This window comes from Eptatretus burgeri, chromosome 2 (assembly GCF_056783735.1).
Source record: "Eptatretus burgeri isolate ZD-2024b chromosome 2, Ebu_testis_v1, whole genome shotgun sequence".
In the NCBI taxonomy this organism is placed as follows: domain Eukaryota; kingdom Metazoa; phylum Chordata; class Myxini; order Myxiniformes; family Myxinidae; genus Eptatretus; species Eptatretus burgeri.
This window is the reverse complement of record NC_140962.1, coordinates 142,445,114-142,455,468: the sequence shown is the minus strand read 5'-3', so window position 1 is coordinate 142,455,468 and position 10,355 is coordinate 142,445,114.

Genomic DNA, 10,355 nt, shown 5'->3' with positions numbered 1-10,355 from the left:
CGCCTGAAAATTGAAAGTGTCAACCACGCAGTCACACCTTGACGATTTAGCCAGCATATGCCGACCTATGAAAAATTTGTCGAACCAAGCTGGCACACGTCGAATACATTATGGGTAAGTTGTGTATACGTTAAGAGCACGCTGAAAAACGATGAAGTACGTTGTCATATTTCGTGGTACGTTTAGTACGTTGTGAAATTTCAAGCATGCTAAAATTTGAGGACAACCGCAATGTACAACGATGAAAGCCAGCGTCCTACGATGTATGGCAGTGTTTTTCAGTGTGCTCTTAACGTATACAAAACTTACCCATAACGTATTCGACGTGTGCCAGCGTTTTAGACAAATTTTTCATAAGTCGGCATACGCTGGCGAAATCGTCAAGGTGTGACAGCACCTTAAGGGTGATACTTGGTGGTTTTTTTATTGCCTTCCCAGCAGTATTTATGGCAGGAATTTGGAATTTGGCCATTAGTAGAGTAAATTTGTGGTTTGACCCCAAAAAATTGATACAAAAGGTTTTTCAACGGTTTTGGGTAGGTTTTGACCTCCAAAATAACATACTAAAAATCTACTCAAATCCACCTACCGGAAAGGGCCTATTTTCAAGATGGCGTCCAAAATGACCGCCGTGGGCTTAAATTTCCATAGAATGTGCAATAGCTGGCCTACATTTGTGATTTTTGTGTCAATTTCTATGTTTTGGAGGTCAACAAATCCAATGAAACCATTTTCAAAGCTGATCAGTGATGGGAAAAACCTTAAATCCAAGATGGCGTCCAAAATGGCCCCCAAAATGGCCGCCATGGGCATAAAATTGCTACTAAATTGTCAATAAATACCGTGCATGTGTGATATATGTGTCGATTTCTCTGTGTTGGCGGTCAACAAATCCACTGATATCATTTTCAAAGTTGATCAGTGATGGAAAAGCCTTAAATTCAAGATGGCGTCCAAAATGGCCACCATGGGCATAAATTTGCTACAAAATTGTCAATAAATGCTGTGCTTGTGTGATGTATGTGTCGATTTCTATGTTTTGGAGGTCAACAAATCACCTGATATCATTTTCAGAGTTGACTAGTGATGGTAAGGCCTTAAATCCAAGATGGCATCCAAAATGCCCCCCCCCCCCAAATGGCCACCATGGGCATGTACTTGTTTTAAAACAGGCAATAAATGGACTACATTTGTCGTGTTTGTGTTTATTCCTATGTTTTGGAGGTCATGCCCAATCCTTCAAATAGTGTCTACCTGAAAAGTTGTTCCGTGTGTAGTGATCAGAATTAATTGACCATCTTGTGCATAACACAAATAAAAATATGCTTTGGTAATTTAGAAAGTAATAAATTAATCGGCTCTCACAATGATCACCATTTCCTCTAGAACGTACTTTCAATTAAAATGCCTTCAAGTTCGGGTAAATCGAAAACATCAACGAAAGTTCGTTCATTGAAGTAGCATTTACCATAGATAAACTATGCTTCCTCTTCGTCCTCCGATACTGTCTTGTTGAAAGGATTTTCGCAGGTATCAAGCTGACAGGGTCCGCAGACGCTGTGGCATGGCAGACCGTATCCCCTACAGCTACAGCGACTTGTTCTACAGCCAGTTGTGCAGTTGCATCGGATCATCTTCAACAACTTTTCTGGAGCAGCGTCCTTGTCTGACATGACTGGAACTAGTTTATTGTCCTCCAGTTTCCAACCCGTCTGTTGCCTTCTAGTTTCCGTTCCTCCCATCCAGACTATAATCTGATAGTATACTCTCAGAGAGTGAAACCTTGTTGAAGACGCTGTTGGTGGCAGACGTTCTGGGGTGACAAACGACTTAGCTGAAGCCAGTTTCTTCACAAAGACATTATATCGCAACTTGGCGAGGGAATCACAGGGATGTCCGCCAAATAATACTTTCATGGCATTGTTGCCGTTTTCCACGACCATGTCTCTTGTTTGGTTGGGGACAAGGAAGGTGTTTGCACAAGTCTTGATTGCTGAATCCCCCTTTGCCAGTTTCTGAAATGCTGACTTTTTTCCAATTCCAAATACTCGAGATGTCGAGTCACACCCAGTGAAGGCATGAAGGAAGAGAAGATGTGGGCATAGCTCTTCACCCAATGATACTTTCAGCTGGTTGATATTGTGCACCTTCCAGTTCCTGGATGAATTGTCAGAACGAAAATACGGATTCTTTGCTGTCGACGCTAGCGTAATGCAATAATAGCACCAACAGATCTGTATCTTCTCCAATCAGGGTAGTTGATTGTTGGTATGACGATGTCACTGCCGCTTTTACTATGTCTACATCGGCAGCCCCTGGTGCATGAATTACATTCAAGCCAATTTTCTTCATTTCCTCACTGATGAGGTTGATGAGCTGTTGCTTGTTGGAGCTCCTGGACAGGAACTCATCCTTTTTGCCAGAGAATTCTGTTCCAGGTGTGAAGCTGACTTCAGGATGAACAATATGGCCACGGCGCTTGTGTGTATTGTCCTTAATAGATGGTCCATCATCATAACCATCAAAAACGACTGTTGCTTTTCCATAGTGACGAATAGTGAAGTCAGCATACGACTTGGCTATCACATTGAAACTGTCCCCGGCTGTCCATGACAAACGATGCAGCAAGGAGCCACCATCAAGAACATAGTGCTCAGTTTGGGGAACAGAGTCAGACACGGTATCATTTGACACTTTGGCAGAATGGTCTCAGAGAGCTTGAAATAATTGAGGTTTGTCAACCTTTCTGAAAATACCTATACCCTCAAACAGAGCAGGGGGAAATGGGCTCAGCTCATAGCCCATGACATCTTCCAACGAAATGTCTCCTGTTTTTGACACAACAAGAAATCTTTGAAAGAGTAGAGCAGGGTCAATTGCTCTGTCTGGACCAAGTTTGACTGAAGATACATCTCCAAGTGTTTTGGCTCTGTCTTTTCGTTTGAAGGAAGATGTGAAAGCGGGTTTATTGACAATACTTTCCATAATCTTCTCTCCAACAGACTTATGCTCGTGGACATTCACATCCGACGCGGCCACCACTCCAGTCACAACATTTCTTAGTGAGGGATCTGGAGAAAATGGAGAGAATTCACTGAGTTTTGAACTGATTTTGGCTAGGTCAGAAGCATCTCTTTCCATCCTTGCGCCACTACATTCATTGTGTTGTTCACTAGTCGTGTACAAAAGATCAGTGAATTCCTGCATCGCACTGTTATATTCCGACGTGACCGGCATTGACATTGTCCATAGACACCGTTGTTCTTCACCTATCCCACTTCCGCGTGTTAGGCCACCCGTGCTCTTCAGGGATCTCATCAAGGTCTGTTCGATGACAAGATCAGGGCTTAGACCTGCCCAGAACTTATTACGCCATCCATTTTGGACGCCATCTTGGATTTAAGGCTTTCCCATCACTGATCAACTTTGAAAATGATTTCAATAGATTTGTTGACCTCCGAAACATAGAAATTGACACAAAAATCACAAATATAGGCCAACTAGTGCCCATTCTATGGCAATTTAAGCCCACGGCGGCCATTTTGGACGCCATCTTGAAAATAGGCCCTTTCCGGGAGGTGGATTTTGAGTAGATTTTTAGTATGTTATTTTGGAGGTCAAACCCTACCCAAAACCGTTAAAAAAATCTTTTGTATCAATTTTTTGGGGGTAAGGCTATTTTTTGTTGTAGATTTACCCGACGACATTCTGAAAGTGCCTTCGGGGTCTGAAAAGGTCTTCGGGGTCTAGAGTCTAAAGGCCAAGTCACACCTTGACGTTTTAGCCAACGTATGCCGATTTTTGAAATTTTTTTCTAAAACGTTGGCACACGTTGAATACGTAAAGGGTGTAGTTTTGATAACATTGAGAGCACGCTGAAAAACACTGCCATACGTCGTTGTACGTTGGCTTTAAACGTTGTACTTTTCGGTTGTCCTCAAATTTTTTCATGCTTGAAATTTCACGACATATGCTGGCGTATGACTCACATGTTCCGCTACGCTGGCCACAAGTTGTATGCACGGTCTGCGATCGTTGACAGCCGTCAACACATGCTACTTGTAAGTTAATCATAAGTTGAGACACGCCGAGGTAATGTTTAGCATACCCGAAACTTTTTCTAACCTATGATTAACGTGTTGTTGGCACGTTACGCGATTGTTGCCACACGTCGACAGAAGTTACTTTTAAGTTACTCATAGGCTGAAAGATGTCGGTATAATGGATCGTCCTTGCGTCAGCGTCCACGGTCACGGCCAAGACACTTATTTGCAGCATTCTTCAAACTTTTCTTCAGCATGACGAGGATGTTCACACTTCGATGTCTAGCTTGGCTATGATTCCAATTGTCCATCGGCAGCGTCTATTTAAAATAGTCGAGTTTGAGCGTTTTAACACGTTCAGAAGAAACGCTTCAAATTTCCAAACCCCAGCGTCAAAAAACAAAGGCGAGTGACAGCAATTTAAATCGTTCATTGTAAACAATGAAAATAGCTGAGTTGTACCGTTTAAAAGTCGTTGAGTGTAAAAAAAATCCAATTGTTGAGCGCAAGCGTCTAGTTTCAATAGTGGAGATGCAGCCATTTAAATTGTTGAGTGGCAGCCTATGAATAGCAAACCCTATGTCACCGGCAAAGATAAACTGCCGCACGATATGGATAAGTTAGGCTATCGTTGGGCATAGTTTGTGAACGCCGGCTACACGATAATTATTCGTTGGTATACCGTATCTATAAAAGTTATCGAAGCGCTCTATGCACATTATTAGTTCATTGTGCATTTGTCCAACCCGTTATGAATAGACCTAAATCGTAAAAACAAGCTATAGCTCATTGTTAAAAAAGCCCCATAAAAAATTAGCCGCGAAGAACTTCGAACAATGGTGCAAAGATGTCTCCTACCTGTGGACACGCGGACGCAAGGAGGATCCATCATAACCCTCACCCTCCCCCTCACACTCACCTACTACTGCCAACATGAACAAACTACTACTAATACTGATACTGATACTGATACTGATACTGATACTGATACTGTTACTGCTGACATGGACATCGACTCAAAAAGGACTCGAAAACACTGTTGGGTTCCCCTTTTATGAACACCATTTTAATATACCAATTCCCAAAACCGCTGGGAACACGTCTTTATATGGCAGTTGTAAGCTAGAAACACGTTAATTTATGTTTTTTTGGTCGACCGGAAGACGTCATTGGAATACGTCTACATACGTCGATGTGTGTTGGGACTACGTAAAGAATTGGTTCAAAGCACGTCAAACATAAGTTAGAAATAAGTTTCGCGTAAAAAAGACATTACCGCGACGTGTTTCGACTTATGAGTAGCTTACAAGTAGCCTTTGTGGACGTGTGTAAGCGTCCACATATCATGTGTACAACTTCTCCCCATCGCATGCAGAACGTGTGTCATACGCCAAGTACATCGTAAAATTTTGAACATGTTTAAAATTTCTTGACGTACTCTACTTACTACGACGTATGATAGCGTACTTTAGCGTTGTACTCACGTATACAAAACTTACTCATACCGTATTTGACGTGCCCCAACGTTTTAGACACATTTTTCTTAGGTCGGCATACGCTGGCAAGATCGCCAAGGTGTGACTGCGATGTTGACACTTCCATTTCTACGGCAGTTATGATTCGAATCGTTGTGCGTCAGCCTTTTAATAGGCTACGTCACGACATCCTCGGCGATGCGTGCAACGCGCTATGCATAAGTTATACTATCGTTGGGCATCGGTTGTGTAGGCCGACAACAGGTTCAGCATTCGTTGGTATAAGTTATCTATAACACAACGAAACGTTCTGTGTAGTTACCAATGCGTTATACATAAGACCAAGTCGCTATGAATACGTCCAAATCTTTAAAAAAAAACATCAAAAGTTCAACGTAAGCCAGCGTTTTACATAAATTTTAATACGTTGCCATCGCTGGCTAAAACGTCAAGGTGTGACTGGGCCTTTAGGAGTCTTATTGGATTTTAAAGGATTTTAGGGGTCTTAAAGGGTCTTAGGGTTATAAAGTGTCTCCAGCATCTTAACAGGCATCTTTGCAAGCTTTCGTGCAGAGGGCAGCAGGTTTTCCTCTGGAAATTTTCTGTAATTTGCTGCATCCATTTTTTTCTTCTATCCTGACAAGGCCCCCAGTCCCTGCTGATGAGAAACATCCCCATAACATGATGCTGCCACCACCATGCTTCACAGTAGGGATGGTGTTCTTTTGGGTGATGTGCTGTGTTGGGTTTGCACCAAACGTAACATTTTGCCTTTAGGCCAAAAAGCTCCATCTTGGTTTTGTCAGACCACAAAACGTTTTGCCACATGGCTTCAGAATCTCCGGAGTGGTGTTTTGCATTCCTCAAATGGGACTCGAGATGGGATTTTTTGAGCAATAGTTTCCTTGTTGCCACCCTACCGTACAGGCCAGACTTGTGGAGTGCTTTGGATATCGTTGTCACATGCACACAGTAAGCAGTCATTGCTACAAAGTCATGTAGCTCTTTCAAAGTTACCATTGGCCACTTGGTGGCATCTCTGATCCATTTCCTCCTTGCTTGGTCATCCAGTTTGGAGGGACGGCCTGATCTCGGCAGGGTATTGGTGGTAGCACATGCCTTCCACTTTTTAACCAATGTCTTGACTGTGCTCCAAGGGATATTCAAGGCCTTTGACATCTTATAATACCCAGCCACTGATCTGGGCCTTTCCACAACTTTATTTTTTGAAAATCTCCTCGGTGCTCCTGGTTGAGTCTGCTGTGAAATGCACTTGCCAGCAGAGGAAACCTACAGGAACAGCTGATTACCTGAACCCCGAAGGTGAAGGAGGTTATGTTTTCACCCCCTTTCTGTCTGTTTGTTTGACTGTGCACAGGATATCTCAAAAAGTTGTGTACGGATTCAGATGAACCTTGGTGGACATGTTGGGTGTGCGACAAGGAAGAAATGGTTTAATTTTGGTGAAGATCCGGATCCGGATCCAGATCTGATAATTTTTAAGTGATTCTTCACCATTGAGAGAAAGGGCCAAAAACGATATTGTACTGTTTGGCATGATATTTACCCTCGCCAAAAGATTTGGAGAGGGTATTGCATTTGGATCCGTTTCTTAATTGGTAAAGAAAAAAAATGATAAGTATGTTGATCACCTTTGTTTGTTTGTTTGTTTGTTTGTGTGTGTTTGTTTGTTTGTCCGCTTGCCTCCAGCCCAAACCGCTCAACGGGTCGTTCTTAAATTCTTAGAGATTAATGTCACTGACCCTGCGACAGTCTCGCATTGAAGTTTTGTAAAATTTGATCGACCAAAAAGGTCTGCATCGGCCAATAGGCCAATTCGAGCCAAATTTTCAGAAATTCTCAAATTTCATCCGATTGACTTGAAATTTGAACAGCATTTGCATTTCAGGTCAGTGAATTCAACCACCTATTACTTTTGAGGTTATCATAGGTCAAAAGGTCAACATGGACCATAAGGTCAACCCAAAATAGGCCAATTTTTTTTAATTGCTTCTAAAATTGTCAATTTTCATCCGATTGACTTGAAATTTCAAGACCATTTGCATATCAGATCGCTGAAATCAACCACCTATTAATTTTGAGGTCAACATAGACCAAAAGGTCAACCAACATAGGCCAAATTTCGAAAATCCTTAACTTTCATCCAATTAATTTGAAATTTGAAGAGCATTTTCATGTCAAGTCACTGAATTAAACCACCTATTAATTTTGAGGTAAACATATGTCAAAAGGCCAATTTGGGCCAAATTTTCTAAAATCCCCAATTTTCATCCGATTGACTTTAAATTTGAAGAACATTTTCATGTCAGGTCGCTGAATTCAACAACCAATTAATTTTAAGTTTGAAAAGTCAACTCAGTCATAATTTCTAAAACTGATAGATCAGGCCAAAAACTAAATGGATCACTATACCTCAAAAAGTTGTGGACGAGTTATGACAAAACAAGGTGGATGAGTTGAATAGGTGACAAGAACAAACGGATTTGATTTTGTTTCGGATCCAGCCCATCAGTAGGTTACAAAACGTGAACTGTTCCACTTGGCAAAGGTATGCGCTCTATTGAGTGCCATTCTACTTTTTGCTGTTTTGCCAAGTTGTCACTCTGTGAGTGATTTTTCATTTGTTTGTTTATCTATTTGTCTGTCTGTTTGTTTGCACAGAACTTTCATGTTTTTCTCCACAACCGCTTGTCGGATCGAGAAGAAATTTTCATTTCTTTTTTGATGCGACTACTCATGTAGAATGTTTTAATGATAATTATGACGTCGTAGATCACGTGGTGTGGCAGCCCTATTGGAAAAATGGAAAAACTTTGGAGCTCTGTATCTCTGAAACCACACAAAGGAAAAATGTGAAACTTGGCACATAGCAAGTACTCCTCATGGGGAATTAGTGTGATTTTTATGACGTCATAGGTGCCCTCGTTATGACGTCACAATTGCATATGTAGAACGCCACCTCTGATCAGTGTGAAAATTTTTGAGGGTCATCTATGGATAAAATGGTCCACAGAAAAAGAACTTCATGACGTCGTCGGTCACGTGATTTGGCAGCCATATTGTTGTTTTTTAAACCTTCAAAAACCTTCTCTGAAATGGCTGAAAAGATCAAGGCGAAACTTTACACATATGACCGTCTATCCATGAGGAACAAAAGTCACACATATGACATCATAGGTCACATGGTTTGGCAGCCATATTGGGTTTACCCTAAAACCCATAAAAATACACCACTCAAAAGAAGTCCTGGCGAGGGTATGCAATCTCTGATTGCTCTTTTTCTTGTTCAAAAATGTATTGGGCCTGATATGTTCTCATGGATCAGGCATAACGTGGTGGAGGTATGCGCTGTCACAAGTGCCCTTCTTGTTTTATTCTGAAATAATCAGAATCACTGCAATTTGACACAGGTGGAGGCCAATTAACTTGGTGTGTGATTTTGCAGGTGATTGGTTACACCTGAGCAAATTTACAATTGCTATTATAAGGGGGGGGGGGTGGACACTTATCCAACCAAGATATTCTTGTTTTGGATTTTTAATTAATTTTATGAAATTTGTAGAATTTGTTTTTCACTTGGAAGTTGTGGGTTACGATGTGGAAAAAGTCTTATTTTATGAAATTTAATTCCAGGCTACAAGGCAACAATTTAAGGTCTTTCCTTAAAAGGCAAGAGTTCCCATTCCCTTCCTTGCAGACATAGACAATTCCCTGGAGCAAGTGAGCTTCTCACTTGCAAATGGACAAAAGTATCTCGCTGGCAGGTAGACTTTCTTCATGTTCACAAGGAATGTGTACCCCTGAATGGTGTTCTACTTCCTGTCCTTTCCGTAAAAAGTGAAACTTTTCGTTAATTGAAATTGAAAAGGACTTCCTGTCCTTTCCTTTTTGGCTGATATCCATCAAAGCAGTGCACTGGGATCTCTCTAGCTCCTGGATAGCGTCAGTGTTCCCATTTTTATTTGGAAAAACTTGTACATCACTTTTCGGATGACTACCATTTGTCGGAAAATCTCCCTCACCAATGTCAGGCTGGCTGAAGTTGCAACTTTTTCCACCTCATTTGGTGAAAACCCCCGCTGGTCAGTCACCATAAATGTGTCAATAAACTATTTAATCTGAACTCAAACTCGAACAGTATGACACATTTACTCTGTCTGTACAGAAACACCATGTGTCTTGTACTCCATTTCACTTCCACAATCAACAGCTTGGTTAAAGTGCCGTCTGTGGAGCTCCATGGAATAACAATCTGCCATGACCTTTCCTCGGCCTATAAAGCAAGCAAAGAAAAAAAACAACTGCTATTGAATTATCTCTTTCCAAATGAAACCCTTAAGGGATGACATGCTTCCAGAGTGTACTGGTCATAGGTACACTCTCGATTTTAGGTCAAACATTCCATTAGACTACTTAATAGAGGAAGGGAACTCAAGATGGGGCTGGCAGGATGAGTGAGGTGTACGCACACTTTTCTAAGCTGCTCGCCTGGGTTTGAATTCTGAACCAGCTATAAACCGTCATCCCAATGTTTCACAGGCAGGGCAATTCATCAATGTGTGTGCCGTCCCTCAAATGGACATTCAGCTGGGTGTCACATCTGCCGGCATTAGTTGGTGGACATTAAAGATCCCGCGGCACAGTGGGAAACGTGGCCTACAACGGCACAGTGGGATACGAGGCCTACAACGGCACAGTGGGAAACGGGGCCTACAACGGCACAGTGGGAAACGGGGCCTACAACGGCACAGTGGGAAACGGGGCCTACAACGGCACAGAGGGCAACGGGGCCTACAAATCCACCCGTGGAATGACA